The 25,856-nt window shown below is 38.3% G+C and overlaps 1 protein-coding gene across 1 annotated transcript in view; it reads right to left on the bottom strand.

Moving 5' to 3' along the window:
• Positions 1 to 25,856, bottom strand: part of PLPPR1 (phospholipid phosphatase related 1) — a 404,846-nt gene that overhangs the window by 326,512 nt on the left and 52,478 nt on the right. Inside the window, exon 2 of the mRNA XM_038552949.1 lies at positions 22,777 to 22,870. The gene's annotated coding sequence lies outside the window, so the exon portion shown is untranslated. The remainder of the gene's footprint in view (positions 1 to 22,776; positions 22,871 to 25,856) is intronic.

The raw sequence follows: 25,856 nt of genomic DNA, 5'->3' as shown, positions 1-25,856 counted from the left end.
ACTCTACCACCACTATACGGTCCCTGTGCCTTGGGCAGAAAATGAGCCAGAAGAGTTTCTTACTGGATGAATCATTTACTCAGACTTTAATTCCCAATGGCCAGTTCTTAAAGAAGGGTACCTTAAACCTGCTGTTCTCAGCTCAAAGTTTTATTACCTTTACTTCCCCTTTTCCATGGAAGAATGTTGGAAGGTTGAAGAACTGGGCATTTGGGATTGTGTGAGGCAACACAGATTTGTAGGATTTATAGGGTTTACATTCTTTCCAGAGTAAGTGCTAGTTAAGCATACAGAATCTCTCTTGCAGAGCATTCAAAAATACATGCATTTTATGGTTCAATTATTCAAAGATAATATGAGTGTGGTTTTATATGTATATATGCTGCCACTTTTAAGATTCTAGGATATAATTCCAGACCTTTTTCAATGTGTTTACACATATACTACATATTTAGAGGTATGGATATATATAATAACATAGAGATCCCTTTTCTAGGACATTGAGTATTACCTGCTGAAAGGGAACCAGAGGTGTTCATCCATCTTGGGAGAAGGTAGAATCAGTGGAGTCTGTCTAAAACTGGAAAAAAGCATCACTGAAGTTTACTGGAAGGTCAGTCACCTCATGTGTTTTTGCAGCTCAGCTGCACAAATGCTGCTGCACTGAAGAGTAACAGGCTTATTTGTGTTAACAGTCACAATGCATCCTAAATACAGCTGAGATCTGGAGGCAGAGTTGTAACTTCTGTATTTCAATGTTTGAAGATAACTTGACAGAGGTCACTGGTCACCTGCTCCCTCTGCCAGTACGTGAACTGGACACACTAGTTGACACACTAGAACTGTATTTCAATGTTTGAAGATAACTTGACAGAGGTCACTGGTCACCTGCTCCCTCTGCCAGTACATGAACTGGACACACTAGTTGACACACTAGAACTGGACACACTAGACCTGGTGCAATGTCTACTGCCTCTGAATCTGAAGAATCAGAGATCTCAAGAAGGTGTAGCTCTTCCTCCTTTATTCATAAAGCAAGTCTCCTAATAAAGTCTTCGTTATTACGTGGTATTTTGTGGCTTTTAAGCATCTTGTAAATATTAAATGCTAAGATTTTTGCAGTAGTAGCAGAAAAGGAATGGAAGGTCCAGAGCCCTGCACTCAGCCATGCTTCCGAGGACAGTGGCAATACTGGTACAAACTTGAATTCCCTGACACAAAATTCAAATAAAATTCTTAATTCAATCAAGTTCGTGGAAGTTCAAATAGTTTTATATTTACTCAGAACTATTACTATTCTTATCTAATAACTACAGATGAAAGTTGGCATTTATGTAAAGACAAAATAATTTGTTTGGATAAAGAAGTTTGAGTGTCCTGAAAATTGTCATGATTTTTTTCCTTCCATTGTAACTTTAAATGAGAAACAAATTATACCAATAATATTAAAGGGATGAAAAACAGTAGAAGCTAAAATGGAACAATCTCCAGAGAGACAGCCTGCTCCTTGAGAAAATCAGAAGAAAAATTTTAGATGACAAATACCACCAAAGACTTTTAGAACTGACTGCAGCATTTTTAGGAGACTTCAGCAAACATCACTAAAATGTAGTAAAAAAAAGATACTGAAAAAAATTACAATTCCCAAATCAGAAACAAGGATTTAATCTCTTTGTAATTGCAAATAGGAATTACTTACATTAAATAAATAATAAATAATAAATAATAAATAAATGAATGAATGAATAAATAAATAAATAAATAAAAAGGAATTACTTACATTTAAAACGATCCTAGGAGAGGTGATTGTAATGGTGAAAAAAATATGTATGTCCTACTTAACACCATGTCTGGAACAGAGTAAATACGTGGTAAGTGATAACTGCCATTATTTTGAAATTTTTATTACAGTAAATGGCAAAGAAAAGCAGAACTAAAGTTGAGGACAAACTACTACAGAAATTCAGCAAATGATAAGTTCTATGCTTAGTGGTTTTAGGATGATGGTGATGTCACTCTAAAATAGAGAAGACCTAAAAATATAAGACAGAAGGAAAAAAAGCAAGATGAGATCCCTTCTAAGTTGGAATTTACTATTAAGTGACTTTGACCATCTCTACTGTGGCAACTTTCATGGTAAGAGTTCTTTCTATTCTAGAGACACACACACTCTCAGTTGTCGCTACAATCTAGAGGACCCAGTGCATCCCACCATCAGAATCAAGAAGTAGACAATGCTCATATTAAGCATTTACTATGTGAATTCTAGATATCCAGAAACTCAGAATTGAATTAGACACAGGCCCTTGTCTCAAGTATAATATGGAAAGTAAGAATAATGATCATTTTTATACTACTTGGCACTGTCCAAAATACCATGGTTCTCTTAACAGTTTCTCCACCAACAAGGGCTTCATCTAGCACTTTCCTGAAAGGCTCCTCTCATTCTAGAGAGTTGCCTGAAAAATATTTCCAGACATTGCCCCTGAGACACATTCAATCTGCCCTGCCTCTGCCCTGTTTCCAAATCTTTCTTTGCTTCAGACATTGCTTTCTCTCCTCACTCCAAATTCTATCTTATACTTTGGTTTCTTTTCCTACCTGAACTCATCCTTTCCTAGGATTTAGAACCTGGTTTCTCTTCACATCACACCTCATGGTTGCCTCCTATTCTCACTCATTCCCTGATTGGAATGGATATTGGAACTCCAAATGGGCCTGGGCTCTGGGTGTTCTCTCATTGTTGTTGGAAAGTCAGAGAATATTTTCAATGAACTCAACATAATGAAGTGAGGTTTAGAAAAATGCAGGAACTTAAATTGATCCCACAAAGACAATCAATTGCCAACTGCTTGAGCAACTCTAAGTTAAAGACAATGATGACAGTCATCATTTATCCCTAGGTACTCTATCCTATAGGTAAGGAGATGGGTTCACATGGGTTAAATAACTTGCCCAAACTCACACGGTTTACAAATGGAGCTAACGTTCAATCCCAAATTCACTGAGCTCCAAAGCCTACTCCATGTAAGACCACATAGTTCTTATTTTGTTTTATTTTTAAGGGTAATATCATCAATATCACTAGATTTAATTAGATGGCAAATACTATAACAGAGGCACTCAATGCCACTGTCACTCAAGATAATAATTGCTAATATTAATTGCTTACTAAATGCCAGGTACCAGGCATATTCTTTATAGAAATCATCTCATTTTAACCTCAAAAATAACCCTGTAGGATACATACTACTGTCATTCTCATTTAACAAATGAAAAGAAAAAAATCAATGCTCAGAAAAGTTAAGTAACATGCTGAGGTCCCAGAGCTATTAAGTGGTAGAGTCAAAATACCTTCAATCCAGAGCCTGACACTGGTCATCAACTTCCCCATCCTATCAGTCTGCCCATTCTTAGCTTGACAGATGTGAGGGAATCCAGTCTCAAAGGGATTTACCTAATCTCCCTTGTTTGGATGGCATCCCTCCCATCCTCACCATTCCTCCAGCTTCCAACTCAATATACAAGATCAATGCTTGCTGATATAAGAAGATCTCACCCATAAATGTAACTAGTAAAAATGGGTAACTCAGCAAAGTCTGAGTTAGAATTTCCTTACTTCTTTCTATACAGAGGTTCCCAATGTCCTTACAGGACATAAATCTCTATATCATAATACAGGAAGGCTACAATCTGTTCCAAAACTGGAGGAGATATAAAATGTAAAATGCCTAAAAGATATGAACTGGCAAGAGAGAAAAACTCTGATTGGAAAAACTGGACACACTTGACCACTATCATGATATATTGTGATATTGTTTATATGAGTATTACTCAGACTGTTATCCATTGACCTAATTGCTTTGGAATCACTTGGGATAGTTTTAAATGCAGATACCTAAGCTTTCCTATATCTGCCTCCAGAAACTCTGGAGAGGAGATGAGTCTCAGTAATCTTTTTTTAACAATTAACAAGCTCAGAGAGGAGGCAAGATGGTGGAAGAGTAAGGGTCTTCATTTCATCTGGTTCCCCAAGATTAGCTAATAATTTTCAGACTATGATGAACACCTATCAATTCAACCTGAGATGTAAGGAAAGAACAGCTGGAACACTACAGAGAGAAAAGTGATTGCTTCTTAAAAGGAGGGAGTGCAGAGAAGAGAAACAGAGGGGACAAACATATCAGAAGATAAACATCCGGGGGAGGAACCTTTGTAAGCCACTGCAGGAAGGCAGTACAGCATAAGGGTGTACAATTGGATCCTTTAGAAATCTGCTCCTGCTTCCCTGCCTGAAAAGTGCTCAGTGGTGAAACAGGGCAAAATCATAGGAGGGGCGGTGAAGTCTCAATATTCCCGGAGACATAGGAAAAACAGGAGTGCCCAGAAGAAAGCTCAACTTGTGCCATAAACTGCAAACCACAGTTGGATCAGGGGACCGATGCCATCCTAGGCCCTTGTAAAGGACTGGAATGCAGCAACCCTCCACCACCAGCATCTGGGAGAGGCAGAGCAGGTGTGTACTCTAGCAGCTGAACGCTCTCTGCCCCAGGGCCCAGCAGTGGACAGGAGCAGGCTATACTCCATTCCTCCTGGGATGGACAGAGCCAGTGAGCACAGAAGATACTGAAAGCTCTCCCATGCCAGTAGCCCTTCATATTGTACGAGTCAGTGCCCCCAATGCCTGTCCCCAGGAGGATCTGAGCCAGTGTGCACTAAGAGACTGCAGTTCATACATGCTGGGAGCTCTTGACTCTGGGGCTGGAGATCTGGCAACTGCTATTATTTTCCCTTTTTTTTCTCCTTTCACCTGGGAGAGGTGTGGCCTCTAGGGAACAAAGGCCTCACCAGGCAAGCAGCTTTACACAGAGCCCAGAGCTGGGCCACCTGGCAAGGGGTGAGGCATCTCTACCCAGGTACAGACATTTGAGAATCAGTGCAGCAGGCCCCTCCCCCAGAAGACCAGCTAGAAGAACAGGGGAACAGCAAGTTTACTGACCAAGCAGCACTGGAAAGCTCCAGGACTGAGGGAAAATAGTATATAAAACTCGAGGTTTTTTCCTTATGATTCATTTATCTTTCAGGTTAAAAATTTCTAATATTCTTTCTTTTTTCCTGTCTTAACTATAATATTCTATCAACTCTTTCTTTTTAACTTTTTTCCTTCTTAACTTTCATATCTTTACAATTACATGTCATAGATATATTCTTCATTTTTGGCTTCCTTTCAATGTATTCAATGTAATTTTTGTAGATATATAAGTTTTGGGTTTTTTTTTGTTTTGTTTTATAATTTTGTAATTTAGTACCTTTTAACATACAGACTAAAATACACTCAGAACCAAGTAGAGCACCATGTTGGTCTATGAGACTATATTTTCTCTCCCCCACTACTACATTTCCTTCCCCTCCCCCACTTTTTAAAATTTTTACCATTTTTTAAAAATTTGTTTTCCACTTTGGTAGTCTTTTTTTTCTTTTTCTTTTATTTTCTGGTTCTTGACCTCTTCAGAATTGCCTAGGGTGTATTTTACTTAGGTTGTGGTTTATATTCTTGACTCTGCTTGCTCATACAGCCATTCTGCACTGGACTAGAAGGAAGAATTCACAACAAAAGAACCAGAAGTAATACTCTCTGCCACAGATCTAATGGATATGTATTTAAGTAGGCTGTTAGAGATACAATTCAAAATTACAATTATAAAATTACTGGTGGCTCTTGAAAAAGGCAAAAAGACTCCACAGATTCTCTTACTACAGAACTGAGAGCTAATCAGGCCGAAATTAAAAATACTTTAACTGAGATGCAGTCTAAACTAGATGCTCTGACAGCTAGGGCTAATGAGGCAGAAAGAGAGAGTGACATAGAAGACAAGTTGATGGAAAGGAAGGAAGCTGAGGAAAAGAGAAAAAAACAACTAAGAAGCCATGAAGACAGACTCTGGGAATTAAGTGATAGTTTGTAAAAGAATAATATTCATCTTATTGGGATTGGAGGTAATGGAGAAAGAGAGGACCAGAAAGTATGTTTGAGCAAATCATAGCTAAAAACTTCCCTAACCTGGGGAAGGAAACAGGCATTCATACCCAAGAAAGAGAGAGGAATCTCTACCCAGAATCAACAAAAACTGATCAATACCCTGACATATGATAGTGAAGCTTGAAAATTTCAGAGATAAAGAGAAAATCCTAAAAGCAGCTTGAGACAAGCAATTCCTAACTTATATGGGGAGAAATATCAGATTAACAGAAGACCTATCCACAGAGACCTGGCAGGCCAGAAAGGGCTGGCATGATATATTCAGGGTACTAAATGAGAAAAACATGCAGCCAAGAATACCTTATCGAGCGCGGCTGTCACTCAGAATAGAAGGAAAGATAAAGAGCTTCTAGGATAGACAGAAACTGAAAGAATGTGTGACCACCAAACCAGCTCTGCAGAAAATATTAAGGAGGACCCTGTAAGCGGAGAGGGAGCCCAAAGAAACAATCTGCAGAAACAGGGACTGTGTAGGTAATACCATGACACTAAATTCATATCTTTCAATAGTTACTCTGAATATGAATGGGCTAAATGATCCAGTCAAAAGACACAGGGTATCAGACTGGATAAAAAGAGCAAGACTCATCTATCTATATGCTGTCTACAAGAGACTCATTTTAGGCCTAAGGAAAAATGAGAGGGTGGAGAACCATTTACCATGCAAATGGTCCTCAAAAGAAAGCAGGGGTAGCAATCCTCATATCAGATAAATTAGATTTTAAACCAAAGACTTTAATAAGAGAGAAACTATATCATACTTAAAGGGTCTATCCAACAAGAAGACCTAACAATTATGAATATTTATACCCCTCATATGGTAACAGCCAAATATATCAACCAGTTAATAACCAAAGTAAAGAGACACACAGATAATAATATATTAATAGTAGGAGATTTCAAGACAGCACTCTCAGCAACGGACAGATCTTCTCAGCAGAAGCTCACCAAAGAACCAAGGGCTTTGAATGACACCTTGGACCAAATGGATTTCACAGATATATACAGAACATTCCATCCTAATGCAACTGAAAACACATTCTTCTCAAGTGCACATGAAACTTTCTCCAAGGGGGAACCCTGGGTGGCTCAGCGGTTTGGCACCTGCCTTTGGCCCAGGGTGCAATCCTGGAGTCCCGGGATCGAGTCCCGCATCAGGCTCCCGGCATGGAGCCTGCTTCTCCCTCTGCCTGCATCTCTGCCCCTCTCTCTCTCTCTCTCTCTATCATAAATAAATAAATAATAATAAATCTTAAAAAAAAAAAAAACTTTCTCCAGAATAGACCACATAAGTGGGTCACAAATCAGGTCTCAACTGATGCCAAAAGATTGGGATTATTCTGTGCCTATTTTTAGACCACAACGCTTTAAAACTAGAACTCAATCACAAGTTGAAATTTGGAAGGAACTCAAACACTTAAAGAGCATCCTACTAAAAGGTGAATGGATCAGCCCAGAAATTAGAGAAGAATTAAAAAGATTCATGGAAACTAATGAAAATGAAAGCACAACTGTTCAAAATCTTTGGGATACAGCCAAGTGTTTCCCTAAGAGAGAAACACATCTCAATACAAGTCTCCCTCAAAGAAATTGGAAAAATCTCAAATACACAAGCTAACCTTACACCTAAAGGAACAGCGAAAGAACAGCAAATAAAGCCTTATTCAAGCAGAAGAAGAGAAATAATAAAGATTAGAGAGGAATTCTATGCATAGAGACCAGAAACTGTAGAACAGAGAAAAAAAAAAAAAAACCCAAGAGGTGGTTTTTTTTGAAAGAATTAATAACATAAACTCCTAGCCAGACTTATTAAAAAGAAAAAACACTCTAATTAATAAAATCAGAAATGAAAGAGGAGAGCGCACAACCAATACCAAGGAAATACAAACGATTTTAAAAAAGTATTGTGAGCAACGACATGCCAACAAATTAGGCAATATGGAAGAAATGGATGCATCCCTCGAAACCTACAAATTACCAAAACTGAAACAGGAAGAAATAGAAAACCAGAACAGACCAATAACCTGGGAGGAAATTGAAGCAGTCCTCAAAAACCTCCCAAGAAACAAAAGTCTAGGGCCAGATGGCTTCCCTGGGGAATTCTACCAAACATTTAAAGAAGAAATAACACCTATACTGCTAAAGATGTTTCAAAGGATAGAAATAGAAATAATACTTCCAAACTCATTCTATGAGGCCAGCATTACCTTGATCCCCAAAACAAAGACTTCACCAAAAGGAGAATTACAGACCAATATCCCTGATGAACATGGATGCAAAAATTCTCACCAAGATACTAGCCAGTAGGATCCAACAATACATTAAGAAGAGTATTCACCATGGCCAAGTGGGATTTATTCCTGGGATGCAAAGGTGGCTCAATATTAATAAAACAATCAACATGACAGATCACACCAATGAAAGAAAAGACAAGAACAATATGATCCTCTCAATAGATGCAGAGAAAGTATTTGACAAAATACAGCATCCATTCCTGATTAAAACTCTTCTAAGTATAGGGATAGATACTTCAACATCAAAGAAGCCATCTACAGAAAGCCCACAGTGAATATCATTCTCAATGGGGAAAAACTGAGAGCCTTTCCCCTAAGATCAGGAACACTACAGGGATATCCACTCTCACCACTGCTATTCAACATAGTACTAGAAATCCTAGCCTCAGCAATCAGACAACAAAAAGAAATAAAAGGCATTCAAGTTGGCAAAGAAGAAGGCAAACTCTCTCTCTTCACAGATGACATAATACTGTATGTAGAAAATCCAAAAGACTCCACCCCAAGATTGCTAGAACTCATATAGCAATTCAGCAATGTGGCAGGATACAGAATCAATGCCCAGAAATCAGTGGCATTTCTACACACTAACAATAAGACTGAAGAAAAAGAAATTAAGAAATAAATCCCATTTACAATTGCAGGGAAAACCATAAAATACCTAGGAATAAAGCTAACAAAAGAGGTAAAGAATCTATACTCTAAAAACTACAGAACTACTTATGAAAGAGATTGAGGAAGACACGAAGAGATGGAAAAACATTCCATGCTCATGGATTGGAAGAATAAATATTGTGAAAATGTCTACACTACCTAGGGCAACTTACACATGTAGTACAATCCCAACAAAATACCATGGACTTTCTTCACAGAGTTGGAACAAATAATCCTAAGATTTCTATGGAATCAGAAAAGACTCTGAATAGCCAGAGGAATGCTGAAAAAGAAAACCAAAGCTGGGGGCATCACAATGCCGGATTTCAAGCTGTATTACAAAGCTGTGATCAAGACAGTGTGGTACTGACACAAAAACAGACACACAGACCATTGGAACAGAACAGAGAATCCAGAAATGGACCCTCAACTCTAGGGTCAACTCATCTTCAACAAAGCAGGAAAGAATATCCAATGGGAAAAAAAGTCTCTTCAATGAACAGTGTTGGAAAATTGGACAGCTACCTGCAGAAAAATGAAACTGGACCATTCTCTTATACCAATACAAAGATAAACTCAAAATGGTTGAAAGATCTAAATATGAGACAAGAATCCATCAAAATCCTAGAGGACAACACAGGGACAACCTTTTTGAACTTGGCCACAGCATCTTCTTGCAAGACACATCTATGAAAGCAAGGGAAACAAAAGCAATAATGAACTATTGGAATAAATAGTTTATCAAGATAAAACTTCTGCACAGCAAAGGATACAGTCAACAAAACTAAAAGACAACCTACAGAATGTGAGAAGATAATTGCAAATGACATATCAGATAAAGGGCTAGTATCCAAGATTTATAAAGAACTTATCAGACTCAACACTCAGGAAATAATCCAGTCATGAAATGGGTAGAAGACATGAACAGACATTTCTCCAAAGACGACCTACACATGGCCAACATGCACATGAAAAAATGTTCGACATCACTTGCCATTGGGGAAATACAAATCAAAACCACAATGAGATACCACCTCACACCAGTGAGAATGGCTAAAATTAATAAGACAGGAAACAACAAATGCTGGCGAGGATGAGGAGATAAGGGAATCTTCTTGCACTGTTGGTGGGAATATGACCTGGTGCAGCCACTGTGGAAAACAGTGTGGAGGTTCCTCAAGAGGTTAAAAATAAAATAAATAAATAAAAATAAAAAAACAGAGGTTAAAAATACAGCTACCCTAAGACCTAGCAATGGCACTACTGGGTATTTACCCCAAAGATACAGATACAGTGAAATGCCAGGACACCTGCACCCCAATGTTCATAGTAGCAATGTCCACAATAGCCAAAGTGTGGAAGGAGTCACAATGTCCTTTGACAGATGAATGGATAAAGATGTGGTTTGTATATACAATGGAATATTACTCAGCCATCAGAAAGGATGAATACTTACCATTTACATCGACATAGATGGAACTGGAGGGTACAATGCTGAGTGACATGAGTCAATTGGAGAAAGACAATTATCATATGGTTTCACTCTTATGTGGAACATAAGAAATAGTGAAAGGGGCCATAAGGGAAAGGACAGAAACTGAGTGGGGAAAAATTAGAGAGGAAGACAAACCATGAGAGACTCCTAACTCTGGGAAACAAACAAAGGGTTGCAGAAGGGGAGGAGGGTAGGGGGAATGGGGTAACTGGGTAATGGGCATTGAGCAGAGTACACGAGTACTGAGTATTATACTATATGTTGGCAAACTGAATTTAAATTAAAAAAAAATTAACAAGCTCCCTGGTGTTTTTTTTTTTGTTTTTTTTTTGTTTTTTTTTTTTAATTTATTCATGATAGTCACAGAGAGAGGGAGAGAGAGAGGCAGAGACACAGGCAGAGGGAGAAGCAGGCTCCATGCACCGGGAGCCCGACGTGGGATTCGATCCCGGGTCTCCAGGATCGCGCCCCGGGCCAAAGGCAGGCGCCAAACCGCTGCGCCACCCAGGGATCCCACTCCCTGGTGTTTTGAAGGCAAATGCACACCAGAACAATCCCACCCCATGTGCTTATACAATCTTACAATCTTGTTTTTGCAACTGTTTGACAGATTAAGGATCAAGACTTATGTTTACTTCAGAACTGACAGAATAACTTATTATTATTATTATCAAAATAGAGTATAGATGTTGTGGATTCATTCAAATATTTATGCATTCAATTGTCATAAAGGCCTAGCATGTGCATGCATGTGTACACGCACACACACTCCCACCCCAAGGACCTCTAAAAGTAGCAAAATAAATCAGGTAGAGCACATTTTTTTTTTTTTGCTTATTATATCATACTGATTTTTAAATGCATTAGTCCAAGTACTGCAGAAAGATGCTAATCAGTACTTTGAGAACAAAGGGTTTTACACTCAAAAAAAGCTTGGGAAACTGCCTTGCTAAATCTTTCTCCTGAGAATTCACAATACATACTAAAGATCTGAGATACTCCAGAGTGCAAAAGAAACTTGCCAACTTTGTTTAATATTTAACAAACTTATTTGGGTAGAGGACAATCTTTTTCTTCTTTTTGGCTCATTCTTTACCACCAATTTGCTTAGCTCTGAATTCATGTACTCAACAAATATATGTTGCAAATATATGCAGCAACCATAAGCTAGGCAGCGCATTAGATTCAAGGATAGAATGGCCAATCAGCTAGACAGACTATTCAATACCCATGTTCATTATCCTGTGGAACTTGTCAAATCAGTTTCCTCATAGCCCAAGGGGTCCTGATGCAATGCAATCGGCTTTATTGCCTCAGTTCCACCACTGACTTTACTTCAGTTACAGTTTACAAGAGACTAAGAATCTCCAAACTAGCTCAGAGCAGTTGCTGAGCTGGGCTGGACAAGTAAAGGGAGTCCCCAGGTAGTTGTGTACCCAAGTTAGCTCTACAACAAGCAACAGTATTATAGGATCTGTCTTGGTGTACTTGAGAGCATTATGGCTACATAAAAACAAGCATCTGAAATAGTTGTTGAAATAAAATTTAATCCATAGATAGTAATTTCTTCGTGGCATGGAATACCTGCCAAGAATCTATAAGGCTACTTCAAATGTCCACTGTCAAATGAAGTGGTACTTATCTGAGAACTCAGGTGGACAATGCCCTGTGATACACTTTTGTTGTTGTCAGATTATTTCCTTCTGAAATAAGGGACACAAAACAATTCCACTAAAGGAGCTGGTCTTCATATTATTCATCTCATTGCATTGAGAAAGACTGAAAGAATGTTAAGCCACTGGCTTTTGTAAATAATTGATTTGGGTTTTTTAAATTTCAGTGAGCACCCCAATGATAGGTACTGGAGGCTATAAATTCTATATTATGTATGTCCTCACATGTGTTACAATTCAAGTCATTATGATTTCATTTTTTTTAAGATTTTATTTATTTATTCTTGAGAGACACAGAGAGAGAGAGAGAGGCAGAGACACAGGCAGAGGGAGAAGCAGGCTCCATACAGGGAGCCCAATGTGGGACTCCATCCCAGGTCTCCAGGATCAGGCCCTGGGCTGAAGGTGGCGCTAAACCGCTGAGCCACCAGGGCTGTCCTGATTTCATTTTTGCAAATGATGCCTTCAAACATGAAGAATATGTATCCTGTAAGAGGTTTTATGATTTTAGATTTTCCCTTTATTCTATCCTATGGCAGAGAAAATACTAGTAGCAGGAATTTAAGAATTGAAATGGGATAAAATCCCAGATCATTTACCCATTCATGTACAAATCTTTCTCCATTGTTACATATTCTATGTCACTCAGGTATAACTTAATCATGTATACCTAAACCCATGACAACAGAAGACCCTCATAACCCTCAAAAAGTGTAAGTTGAATCATTTTGACACCCTGGATTCTAGACATCAGTTGGATCTGCCCTGCTCATCAGCAGTGACAGATCTTGCTGCCCCATCATCCACACATCTGTATTATGACTATTACCTTTGAATGCCCACATGTTGCTCCCATTTTTATCTGGCCAAATAATGGAATGCCTTGGAATGTGAACAAAATGGACAAAATCTAGTCACCTAGACTAAAATGAATATATTTGCTTCTTTGAAAATATTTGTTTCTTTGAGGCCACAGAATTATCCTCCATCTACTTTTTCAAGAATTATTTAGTGAAAGTCTCCTATCTGCCAGATACTTTGCTAGGTGCTATAGGTACCGCAGGGAAAATAAGACAATGCCTGGGATTAAAAGTACATTTTATGCAGCCGTATAAGGTTTGATTCTGAATGTGCATAAAAGAGAGCATCTTATTTTGAAGTTGCCCAACAGTTTGGGTCATGTAGGCCTATTAAACTCTCCTAAGCTCACCCCTACCCTAGCTCACTTTGGGGATATTTATGAAATCCTAACACTCAGCTGAAGGACTTGCAAAAGGAATACTGTAGAAAGTGTGAAGGAAAAAAATGAGGCTCATTTGGGAAGAAGACCTTTTTCAAAAAGATATTTGAAATGGAGGAATTAGGTGACCTAATTCTCTTCTGTAAGGGAATGTGGTGCACAGGTCACGTCTAATGGTTGAGAAGTCTCTATCATGAGCCGGCCATCAGAGGTACCACTCTGCCAATGTAAAGTTTATCACTTAACACAAAAAGAAAAAAATGCTAGTTGTGCTTTGCCTTTTATACTCTGAATTTTGAGAACTACCATCTGGTTTTTAAAGAGGAAAAACAACACGAATAGGAAATCAACATTCCATTACCAAATGGCTAGATTTCAGTCTCTTAGTAGAAAGATTTGAAATTTTTATATCCATCATTTATTTCCTTTTAACATGTGGGTTTCTTATTTGTCTATATTTATTAGTTTCCAGTGAATAAAGTCATAAAATCCATATTGAGTCTCCTAAAGTGCTCTTAGAGAGTATAGTACCACTACAAGTGGAATATAAATGCAATATGTGTATGTATTTGCACACAGAAAACTTTATAGCACTAAACAATTCATCCTTGTAACTTGTTTGTGATAGCACTTTATGAGGTGGCTTTAAACAAGAGGTAGAAGAAACTGGAGCTATTTGGGTTGTTCTCAAGAGAATAAAAGCTTTTTGCTTGAGTTCTCTGATGCATGTAATGTTTGAGATTTACAGAAATAGCACCCATTTCCCCTGAGAATAAAATCACCCCCAGGCAGAAAAATAACTCTGCCACACATAAGTAGCAGATAGTCTATTTCATCAGCTACTCAAAAGCTACGGAAATTTGGGGGGGAAAAAAACATTTTAAATTATGTTGCAAAAACACGTGTTTCCTTAACAGAGCTGATAGTTCATTGTGTACCACCAAGAGAAATGGCCTAGAATTACCGAAGTCACCGCTTTCTCCTTTGCCCTCTGCCAGCCACAGTCCATTCCTCTACCACACGGAAAACCTACAGTTCCCAAGGAGGCTCTGCAATCAAGAACAGCTGTTCACAGGCTCACTAGTCAGCTTTTCCTGTTGCTTATATGGCTGGGAATCCTAGTAAATGCTCTAGGTATTCAGGAACATTGGCAGGTAATAAAGAATGAAATTCTCCCTCCTTTCCAAGACAAAACTGCTTCATCGTCAAACTCTGGAGTTTCCTTCTGACCCCTCTTCAACCCCTGCAGCTCGGTTTCCCCCCATTGGACATAAGTGTCCCAAGGCCTCTCCATAGCATATCTTCCCTTCTGACAGCACTGGATTCATAGCCACTCCCTGCTTTCTGACACTCTCCACTCCCATGGCTTCCCTATTATTTCTCAAGCCTGGTTTCCTCAAACATGTCTGACTCTTCTCAGCATGTCTTGCCTCCTTGTCCTTTAAATGCTCCTGTTCCTGATGTTTCATACCTACTCCTCTTTCCCATATATACTCCTCAAGCTGGGATTCCTTAGGTAGGACACCTCTCTTCTCTGGTCCTTAGTCTACACATATGTGGAGAGATATTGGGCTGGATGATTTTTGAGGCTTAATCTCATCTCCAAATTCTGTGATGGTAATTCAGAGGGAAGAAGTGACAGTGGAGAAAGAGAACTACATGTCCTGGTTGGGGAAAAATGTGGACTTAGGAGAATGAACCTCAGGAAGGACATCATGAGAAACCTGGGTTCCACAGCTCAGAAGGGCCTAGGGTGGGCCTTACAGTGAGGACCCAGCAACACTGTGGCTCCTATCCCCTTGGGGTCCCATTAAGATTCTCTAAGAAATGTAACAGGCAGCTTGGAAAGCAGAAATAAGAAAAGGGAGGCCTGAGAAGTGCCTAGAGAAGGGATATGAATGTACTCACTTCTTTCCTTCCTTCTTGATCCAGAAAGAGAAAAGCAAAGTAGAAGCAAGACCCTCTCAAAGGCTGCTCACAACTCATCTGATTTTGCTCCAGGAATTCCAAACATCAGACACCTGACTCCACTACTCAATTAGGGTTCACTCAGGATTTAAAACTAGCTAAAGTATTCCTTAGTCAAGGACTATATAAGCTACAAAAGACGCTGCTGGATAATGCAAGTGTTCTGGAATGAAAACTCCACACATACGGTTTATGGATAACTTCTACATAAAAGTTATAAAGAATATTCACTTGGGGGGGGTGCCTGGGTGGTACAGTTGGTTAAGTATCTGACTCTTGGTTTTAGCTCAGGTGATGATCTCTTTGTCGTGGTAATTGAGCCCTGCATTGGCTTGAGCATGGAGTCTGCTTGAGTTTCTCTCTCCCTCTCCTTCTGCCCCTCCCCATACTGCTCACGTGCACTCTCTCACTCTCAAATAAATAAATAAATCTTTAAAACAAAAAGGAGTATTGATTTGGGAGTTGAATAAATGTCCAGCTGTTCCCCAATAGGGACCTGGTACAAACCTTTACCATCTGGCTAAAGACTTCTGCTCTGTTTCCCAAATTCAACCTTGCCTGCATGGATGAATCTTTTTGTTTTTGTTTGGGCATCCTTAATGCTGTCTTCTATTACTGCTGCAGCAGTTTGTGCCAAAAAATCTACAAAATGCCTGCAGCACATGACTTGTTATGTGAGAGTTAACAATTACAAAGCTATTATTGCAAGACCTGTTCTACGAGGTTCAGGTTCAAATAATGTCTTCTTTTCCTTTTTTCCATTTTTTCATATTTATTTAGAATAGTGGTTCTCAACTGGGGGACCCCAAAAGACATTTGGCAATGTCTGAAGACAAATTTGATTGTTACACTGGTAGGATGAGGTTGTACTGGCATCCAGTAGGTAAAGGTCAGAAAGGCTGCTAAACATTCTACAGTGCATAGAACAGTGCCCATAAAAAAATAATCATCTGACCTAAAATGTCAACAGTGCCAAGGCTGAGAAACTCTTATTGATAACCAACTAGAGAGCCATCTATTAAGATCCATGGGAAGTCCAGTATCAGACATCCAGGGACTCTCTCTCCTTCCTTCTAAAAAGAGATCCATGGAACCTCCAGTTTGGCATGGAGAGCTCTGCTACTCAGTCTGTGGTTACTTGATGTTGCTCAAGTGGCCACACAGTACCACGGGTCTAAAACACAAGGGGTTGGCCCTTATCTCTAGTTTTCCCACAACAGCCCCTAATTATCACTAGAAACATCTTGATGTTGCCATCAGGATTTGAGACTACCTAAATGTTGTTGTTGTTGTTGTTGTTTTCCTTCTCCAGAAGTGAAGAGAGCCAGGGCTTTAGTCATATTATGCCTTCATTAACCTCCTCAGGGGGTAATTCTACATGCCTTTCAATTCTTGTCAATGAAGCCACAGCAGTGAAAAACAAAGCACATGGTAATTCCCTAGAAGGTCCATCTGCTGTGTTTAATTCTCAGTAACTTCCCTGATTCTGGTAATGACTTGTCTCACTCTTCCTACCTAGCACTGTCTGGGCCCCTCTGCCTGGCTTCTCCCAAACTGGGGCCTCTGAGTCCTGAATACTGCCCCTGGGAATACAGCACACATCTTTATCAGCCCCATGGGAATGGGAAATGTGAGAAGATTGGTCCCCTTTGGAAAGAAGGGTAACCCTGGATACAACAGGTGAACATGGCTGTTCCCATGGCCTGCCTGCCACTTCACAACCTCACCATCAGTCATAGTTTGAGATTTTCCCATTTAGCCTTGCAGTGTGCAATGTGTGCCAACTCCAAGTCTTTATCCAAATACTTATATCATGGAAGTGTAATGATCTGTGTGTACCTATTTGTTTCCCCCAAGGGCGTCTGAGCTCTTGGAAGAAAAGACTGTGTCTTAGTCATCTACAAAGTCATCATCATTCATAGTCCTTAGCAAATAGGAAGCAGTCAGAATTACAGAATGAAAAAAGCAATTGAATAAAATATTTCCAAGGAAAATATTTGTGAAGATTTGTAAAGGAAAGTAGGATGGGAACAGCTATCCAGAATTCACAAGGTGATACTTTATACAAGCAATGTAAAAGATCAGCACATATTCTTTGGAAGCTTTTAGCATAATGAAACAAAAATTGGAAACATGATTTTTTTTTTCTTTTGTGCTGTCATTTGGAAATTGTGACAGCAAATAAACTCCTCTTTTATTTTTAGAAGATGGTAATAAAATGTCACATGTCATCACTTGAATTATTTGTCTCACAAGGTTAGTTGAAAAACTTACCTGTAAGTTAAACAGTAGAGATGTTGGGGTTTCAGAGGCTTGATAGCTCTCTCCAATCTCAAGGAGAGAACTACTGACATCAAAGTGTTCTATGGACCTATAAAAGCAGCTTCTTTCCAAATACCCACTTTGATGTAAAGACAGCTTAAAAGCTGCCTGCTTTTAGAGATGGTTTTCACTTATATAAATGATCTTTCCACTGGTCTCATTTAGCCCAGGGTCAAGGAACGAGCATACAAGTGTATTTCATTAATAGGAATTCCGACTTTACACCACTGGGTATATTTGATTCACAGTAGTAGAAATGGACAAAGTCAAATTTGCACTATTTTTTTCTGATTATTACATCCTTATTACCAAATGTTGAATCACCTGAATTAAGTTTTTAAGTTTGAAGTCTTTATTAAAGCAAATTATAACCTATGTTGGAATCTTCAGTTACCTCAAAAAGTGGAATAAAATTATCAAAAGGATTTTTATTTTTATTTTTTATTTTTTTAAGAATTTTTATTTTAAAAGATCACCCTTTATGGAGCAAACAATGGACCCAAATGAAGGTTGTAATATTAAAGTTTCATCATTATAGCCAGTGAAATTATTTATCTCAATTTACAACTCAGATGAATAAATAAATATAACTTCATAATAAATATAACTTTGTTAATAACTTGACCTAATGTCTATTTCTTACTCCAATAAGATGGCAGAAATTTAATCTCAGGTAATTTGGGGTTCACTCCCCTTGCCTTCGAGATGTGTCTATGTTCTGAATGACATACACAGTGCCCTGACGTCTGAGACAAGAAATGGGCCTCTAATCTGGTTTTTAATATCATATGTCCATGCAGATTCCTTCTGAGGTAGCTGTTTCCTCTTCTGGTTCTCTGTCGTTAATCTGCATAGGTCACCACTGAAAAAAAGTATCACTAGCTTTTCTCTCCCTGCCTCTTCTAGGTCTGATGGTTCTCTCTCCTACTTTCCTTCTGTTTTATGCACACAAATTCTGATTTTCCATGTCATACTGGGACACCTAAATCTGCCAAACTAACCAAGACCCACCCATTCTCTCTAAATTTTCCATATCTATTTCTTTTCTCAAGCCCAGACCTCCTCCAGAAAGCAGAATACAGGGGCCATCTCCCTGAAACAATCCATCCCCCTTTCTCCAGTTAGGGTAGAAAGGTAAACCTCTTTTTCATTAACCCTAAACATGTTGTCCATGCCTAAAGTCTTCCCCACTTACCTAAGAATTTAGGCTTTTGGAGATATTGTCAATAATATTCCTTTGTTTCTATCTTCTATCCTGTCCCATCCCCGCCTTGTGCAAGGAGCACAGAACTTCCCAGCTCCTTGAGTGGGGCAGGGGTGGGAGGTACAGGAAAAAAGGACGCATCAGAGGGGAAAAAATAGCTTAGCATCTCAAAATGGTATCTCACCACACTCGCTACATTTACTGAGCGTCTTCCCCTTGTCAATATTTTTGTAATTGCCTCTGTGGTTTGTTTGTGTATTTTTGTTGTTGTTTTTCTGTTTACTTGTCTTTCAATCCAAGTGCAATGTTTGTCATGAGACAGCCTTGACTGATTAGCACTGCTCCTCCTTACAATCCGTTCAGATGCTGAAGGCACAGCATTGCAGTTGTATTCACTACGTGGATGAGAGAGAGCGGCTCGCCATTTGAGGGTTGACAGACTGCGAAACTGTTACAGAATAGGGAAGAGATGATTCCAGCTCCATCTGGTTAGAGTTATTTCATGAATAACTGTATAATGGCTCTAAGTTTTTCTGACTGTTTTTCTGTCTCTTCATTATCCTAGAGTAGGTACATAGAGAGGAGATCGATCATGGTTTTTCAATACCCTCCAGAGAGACTATTTTAGGTGAAGCACGTGTTATATTGTCTAGAAAGTGCTTCTAAGCCCTTTGCCTTCAATGATGCAGTGAAAAGTCAGGGCAGATTCTGAACTAGTCTGTCACTGTCATTGTTAATTTTGTTATTTTTTCATATTCTTTAGGATTTTCAATGAAGTTTTGGTGGCGAATCTACTAGGCACATCTAATCTGCCACTCTATAAAGCCAGATGTCTTAAAGCTGGAATTTTTAGCCATGTCTATCTAACTCAAACCCCCACACTTTCTGCTACTTCATGTTGCCATATAAGGCAGGCCTTAAATGTAGTGCATTCAATTCTGCTCCTTAAATACTTGTCTATTTCAAAATAGATTCTAATCCTTTATTATAACTGATTTTGTATTTCCTGAGTCCTTTCTGGGGATCCAGCAGCAAAAAAAAAATGTGCTTTGTACACTGTATAGCCTGTCCCTCAAAAAAACATTGGTAGTTGGAAGTAGTTCCAAAGAGAAGTCACCAAAAAGCATGTGACACACTGAACAAAGAACTTTAATAAAATACCTAACCTAGGATTCCATAATTGGAGTATGGTAAAAGAGGAAAGCATCCAGGCTTTAGGTCTTAATAGATGCAGATCTAAATCCCTGCTCTGTCATCTTGAGCAACAATTCTGAGCCCTGGCCTTCTGATTTGTAAAATGAAGATGATGATATTCACTTTCTTTCCTTTTTTTTTCTTTTTTTAGAAAGAGAGAGGGTGTATGGGGGGGGGCAGAGAGAGAGAGAGAGAATCTTAAGCAGGCTCCACGCCCAGCATAGAGCTCCATGTGGGGCTCAAACTCATGACCTTGAGATCATGAGCTGAGCTGAAATCAAGAGTTGGGCAGTTAATAGACTGAGCTACTCAGGCGCCCCAAAGATGTTCACTTTTCAGGATGATATGAAGACAGAGTTTATGTCTAAAGCTTTGGACATACACAGAAGGTACATAAAAATGATAATTGTCCTACCATGTAAGATAACACTGATTCCAAGTAACAGAATACCTAATTCAGATTGGCTTAATTAATAATAAAGGAGATATTTTATATAGATAAAAAGTCCAAATACAATGTGGGCTTCACATGCAATTTAATATAGAGTTCTTTTTTAAGTTTTAATTCCAGTATAATTAATATACAGTGTTATATTAGTTTCAAGTACACAATATAGTGACTCAACAATTCTATACATTACTCAGTGCTCATGATGATAAATACTCTCTAAATCCCCATCATCTATTTCACCCATTCCCCTACCACCTCCCTTCTGGCAACTACCAGTTTGTTCTCTATATTTCAAAGTATGTTTTTCTGGTTGTCTCTTCTACTGTTGTTTGTTTGCTTTGTTTCTTAAATTCCACATGTAAAACAGCAGTTCTTGATGTCAATCAGGAGGCCAACCGTTCAATGAACTTGCCTTGAATTTGCTCTTCTCCTTTCTAGACAGCTTTGTGTTAAAGGTAGCTTCCCTTATGCTGACAAAAATAGTTCATCACCTTTTATAAGGGAGAGGTTTAGTATTTTTCCAGAATTACTAGCAGGAGTCTTGAGATCCACCCTGATTTGTTACTCCAGAACCAAGTGGGCAGTGATGACTCAGATTTAGGATTGTGCTGGGGAGTAGGGTACAAGACCATTCTTTGCAAAACCTTCCCTACTAAATCTCTAGTCTTTCATTTTCCTTGTGTTTTGCACCCACAACCACAGCACTCCTTTCTAAGGAAACCTTTTCTTACCTGGGCTTCAGAGATGGAGAAAGGGATCCTTCTCTCTTCAAACTCTCAAATATTTTATGTGTGCCTACAGTTCTTTACAACTTTCCAAAAATTTAGGTTTTGGAAATGAAAGCCAGAAAGTTCTCTTTGTTTCTATGTTTTACTCCAGCATACCCCTCCTCTGTGACAATTGATCACTTGATATTTAATTTTTCCTTTCCTAAAGTTAAGGAATTAAAAGTCTCACAATTATTTAAGTCAATCACATTTGTCTGTGGAGACAAGATACACTACACACATAATAATTTCAGTGATGATCAGCATGTTCATCTTGATATGACTTTTCTCTCAGTATTAGCAATAAACTCTAAGAACTACTTTGCTGATATTGTCGAACAAATAAAAAAGGACGTTTCTAATCCCCAGTCAACAGGTACAAGGACTTGAACATGCACAAAATCTTGATATGCTCCCCAAGGAGTCCTTGGTTTGGATTCCTATTAGCTGGTATGGCTGAATCTAGATTTTCTAATTTTTGTCAGTTGTTTGGGACTTGATAGCTGAACCCAACAATATTTGTTTAGGATTCTCCCCCCTGTTCTTGTGGCTTAAAAAGAAAACCAGCATTAACAGCAAATGACTGACAGTAAAATAAATGCAGTTTTTTCAATTCCTGATCATTGGAGCCAAAACTATATTTAATTACTTATCTTTAGATATTTTGGCTATTTGCCCAAACACAACACTGCTCCAATGGATCTATGTGTAACCATCTAACAAATCTACTCACAGAAGGACAACAAGCAAAACTTCCTGACTTATAAAATGGCCCATTTTTCTTCTCCAAACTTAAGGCTGGTAACATTATAACTTATTCATGGCAATTAGCATATATTCAACACATGGTATCTTTTCTTATTAGTAATATTATGTAAAGAAAGCTATACATTTTTCTTAAACTCCTGGCCTGGGCCTTCAAATCTGTTTCTCAAGACAGTCCCAGTGAGTGGTGGTAAGAATTTGTAGTAGAAGCCCTAACTGAAATTGGATACTGAGACCTTTTCAGTGCTGCAACTATAGGATCTGTTTTTGCCAGATCGTTTTAAATACTGTTCTATGTTGCTCAAGTTGTATTATATATGTGTTAATGTTGGTTTTGGCTAAAATTTTAAGGTATGGCCTCTTTTCAAAAATCACCTCATTTAAGAAATTTAATAAATGATAAGCCAAGGAAAAATATATAAAACTTTGAAAAGGAAGTGATCTGGTATCTTATAAATATAGTCCCCAAGCACCCTTGAAAATGATGAACCATACCTAGAGGCTGCCAAATCCTAGATGTAAAGTCTTGGGTCCAGGTACATAACTGAGTATGTGTACAACCCATGACAGTAACAATTCCTGACACTGGATCTTCTGTACATAGAATCCTTTTAACCAGCTTTTTCCTTTAAAAGCTTATAACAATGGTTGGAACAAAATGGACACTTAATATATATGTGTTGAATGAATAAATAAATTAATGAACTACCTTCAGATTTTTGTGTGTTCTGGTCCTCCGATTACCTGCAGCCTAAGCAATGGCCTTCAATATTAGAGATTTTCAGACAGATATGCAAAAGATCCTAAAATGAAAACAGATGTCCATGAAGTCACATGTTAAAAGAGTCACACATTAACCCAGAAGAGTTTAAGCATAAAGACATGCTGCCAAACCCAGTCCCAATTTATTTATCAATTTAGAACAGCTGAAGGTAAGTGTAAAAATGGAAGTCATGGGGTAGGGAAGAATGCAAAGTGAATTTTTCACGTGTTTTCATTAGGTTTTCCACCCTGGGACAGTCAAATGGAAATTACAAATAGTGAGGAGAAAACAAGCCCTAAGCAGACCAAATAGGGAAGTGTTCTACATTACTCTATGAATCCAACCTCATCCATCAATGTACTATTTTAAAGCCCTGGGGTAGAAAGACAAGCTCCATCTCCCTCATCCTTCTAGCTGTATTCAGCTGCCCCAAATCTAATGGTCTGCAAGGCGGCCTCTCCCCTAAGACCTGCCCCCAGTCCTGTAGCCACACCATAGACATGATAAAACTGTGGAGCAACAGTTGTGAGTATAGGTAAAACATTAAGCAGGCCATCAAAGTAAACCATTGTCCAAGGAGTGCATTAAACCAACTGGCTATGGGACGCCTGGGTGGCTCAGTGGTTGAGTGTCTGCCTTTGGCTCATGGCGTGATCCCGGGATCCAGGATTGAGTCCCACATCAGGCTCCTTGCAGGAAGCCTCCTTCTCTCTCTCTCTCTCTCTCTCTCTCTCGTAAATAAATAAAATCTTAAAAAAAATAAATCTTTAAAAAAAAATAAACCAACTGGGTATTTTATCAGTTTTCTATAGGGCTCAATAGTTATAAATTCACCAAAGGAGCAAGCTGATTTAATAAAAGGAACAAAAGAAGAACAAGAAAGAAGAAGGAAGAAAGGGAGGAAAAGAGGGAATGAGGGAGATAGGAATTTAATTTTCATTTTCTTTTCTACTTTAAAAACATCATAGGTGATAGCATTCACCACTTTCTAGAAGGCTAAGTAAGATAACCAACTCTTCTTGACTTGTAAGTTATAATTTGGAAATAAAGAAACCTTCATTTCTTAAAAACTAAGTAAATATATCTCTCAAATCCATGAGCTGAATTATTCACAAAACTCAAATTGACTTTATTTTTTTATGTAATTTCATCTTTCAACTCCTCTCATTTATGTCCCCTCAAATCCTTCTTCCTTGATAATAATCATTATCTGACTAGGCTGTAATCTTGTGGAAACACTATCAGCCAATTTATCTGCTGGTGGGAAATCCAAGGCATGATTGCCCTAAGAGATTTCAGAGGAATTAAGTTGACCAATTTACAAAGTCTTTCTTTATGTTTCCCTTCAGAATAGTAGTAACTATAGAATAATACATTTATATTAGTAAAATAATAGCAACAATAATAATAATTTTTCCACCTCTTCTTTTTTTTTTTTTTTTTTTTTTAATTTTTTTTTTTTATTTATTTATGATAGGCACACAGTGAGAGAGAGAGAGGCAGAGACACAGGCAGAGGGAGAAGCAGGCTCCATGCACCGGGAGCCCGACGTGGGATTCGATCCCGGGTCTTCAGGATCGCGCCCTGGGCCAAAGGCAGGCGCCAAACCGCTGCGCCACCCAGGGATCCCTTCTTTTTTTTTTTATTCAAGTATAGCTTGATTTTGAAAAGCTTTATTTGAAAAATCATTGATTTCCTGAATTTAAGGGATTATTGCCTGTGGGATTTTTAATTACCTTTTGAAGGAAAAGAAGATAGTTTGATTCAGGATTTAGGCAGTAAAAGGCCAACTTATCTGATTTTTTTCTTTATTTAAGAACAGTTTTAGGTTCACAGCAAAATTAAGAGAAAGGTACAGAGATTTTCCATACCTCCTATCCTCACACACACATAGCCTCTCCCATTATTCACATCCCTACCAGAATGGTACATCTGCATAACTGATGAACCAACACCGACACATCATAATCACCCAAAGTCTGTAATTTACCTTAGGGTTTACTCTTGGTGTTGTACATTCTATGGGTGTGGTCAATTTTATAATGACATGTATACATCATTATGTTATCATACAGAGTATTTTCACTGCCCTAAAAATCCTCCCTATTCATCCCTCCCAAATCCCCAACCCCAGTCTTTTCACTATCTCCAGTTTTTTTTTTCAGAACATCATATAGTTGGAATCATATAGTTTACAACCTTTCCATATTGGTTTCTTTTACTTAGTAATATGCATTTAAATTTCCTCCATGTCTTTTCATGGCTTGATAGCTCATTCCATTTTAATGCTGAATAATTTTTCTTCGTCTATATGTAACACAGTTTATTAATCTCACATTCACCTACTTGAAGGACATCTTTGTTGCTTCCATATATTGGCAATTACGAATAAAGTTGCTATAAGCCTCCATGTGCAGGTTTTTATGTGGGCATAAATTTTCAACTCCTTTGGATAAATACCAAGTAGCATGACTGCCTGACTGTATCGTAAAAGTATGCTTAGTTTTGTGAGAAATGACTAAACTGTCTTCCAAAGTAACTATACCATTTTCTACTCCCACCAGCAATGATTAAGAGTTCCTGCTGCTCCACATCCTTGTCAACATTTGGTGTTGTCAGCGTTCTAGATTCTGGCCATCCCAATAGGTATATAGTAGTATCTCACTGCTGTTTTAATTTGTATTTCCCTGATGACATATAATGTGGAGCATCTTTCCATATGTTTTTTTGCTTTGTATATACCTTTTTTGGTTAAGGTGTCTGTTAGGTCTTCGGCCAATTTTTAAATTGGATTTTTTTTTATTATTGTGAAGTTTTAAGAACTCTGTACATTTTAGATAATAGTCCTTTATCAGATATGTATTTTGCAAATATTTTCTTCCAGTGTGTGGCTTGTCTTCTCATTCTCTTGATACTGTCTTTCACAAAGCAGACGTTTTTGTTGTTATTGTGGTTGCTGTTGTTGTTGTTTATGTCAAGACTAGTTTATCACTTGTTTCTTTCATGGATCATGCCTTTGGTGTTTA

The sequence above is a fragment of the Canis lupus genome, chromosome 11 (assembly GCF_011100685.1).
Source record: "Canis lupus familiaris isolate Mischka breed German Shepherd chromosome 11, alternate assembly UU_Cfam_GSD_1.0, whole genome shotgun sequence".
NCBI lineage: Eukaryota > Metazoa > Chordata > Mammalia > Carnivora > Canidae > Canis > Canis lupus.
This window is presented reverse-complemented; position numbering and strand designations above follow the sequence as displayed.